We start from the raw sequence: 903 nt of genomic DNA, 5'->3' as shown, positions 1-903 counted from the left end.
CGCTAGCACGCTCCTGCATCTCCGGTGCTGGTAGGAGAAATCGTGGTGTGTTGTCCGGGTCAGGAACACTGGGGGTGTACTGGCTTAGCTCGGTGATCGTGTTTTGGCCCGTCTCGAATTCCTCTAAAAGCGGCATATGATCGATGTAGTCCGGGTTATGGCTGTTCCTGGTCTTCCTGGTGGTCATCTGAAACTCAAAGACAAGTAGAGTGAGCGCGGTCGAGACCGCGGTAAAAACGCACAAAAACGCGCAAAGAGCTCAGAGGCTGGATCCGGTCCGTTTCCAGGTGGAATCGATCCGGATCCAGGTTCGATTTCTCCGCCCAGAACTGCATCTCGTTCCGGTCCGGATCCAACTGTATCCGGTCGGATTCAGTTTCTGCGAACTCAGATCGAAAATCTCCGGAACAAATCCGCAAAATCGGACCAAAATCGAGCATCCAAATGTATGGGCAATGTGAATCTACCCTATTCTCATCATAATCAACCCATAATACCTATCCAAAACCACGAAAACATCTCCACAATCAAATCTCCCTAAACCTCTCATGAACCCTAGCAACCCAAATCCAAAAATTGCTCATAATAAAACAATGTTTGAACCATGAAATAAGTAGGGAAGCAGCTGGACGTCGTATATGTGGAATCAAAGAGAGGAAGATGTGAGAATGGGAGGGCCGAATCGAGAGAGAAAACCTAAGTCAGAGAGAGAGCTGAGTTCGGCCCTCTTAAGTAGACTCGCGAATTTGGATCCGGTCCGTTTCCAGATGGAATCGGTCCGGATCCAGATGAACTTACCTGGCCCGTGTCTGAAGTGGATCCGGTCCGTTTCCAGGTGGAATCGGTCTGGATCCGGTGTATGTGAAACTTCACCTTCGTTCCCAATTTTCGTTGAATGACCTG

Source organism: Tarenaya hassleriana, unplaced genomic scaffold (assembly GCF_000463585.1).
Source record: "Tarenaya hassleriana unplaced genomic scaffold, ASM46358v1 Cleome411, whole genome shotgun sequence".
NCBI classification, from domain to species: domain Eukaryota; kingdom Viridiplantae; phylum Streptophyta; class Magnoliopsida; order Brassicales; family Cleomaceae; genus Tarenaya; species Tarenaya hassleriana.
The sequence above is the reverse complement of the archived record's forward strand: the minus strand, read 5'-3'. Positions refer to the sequence as shown.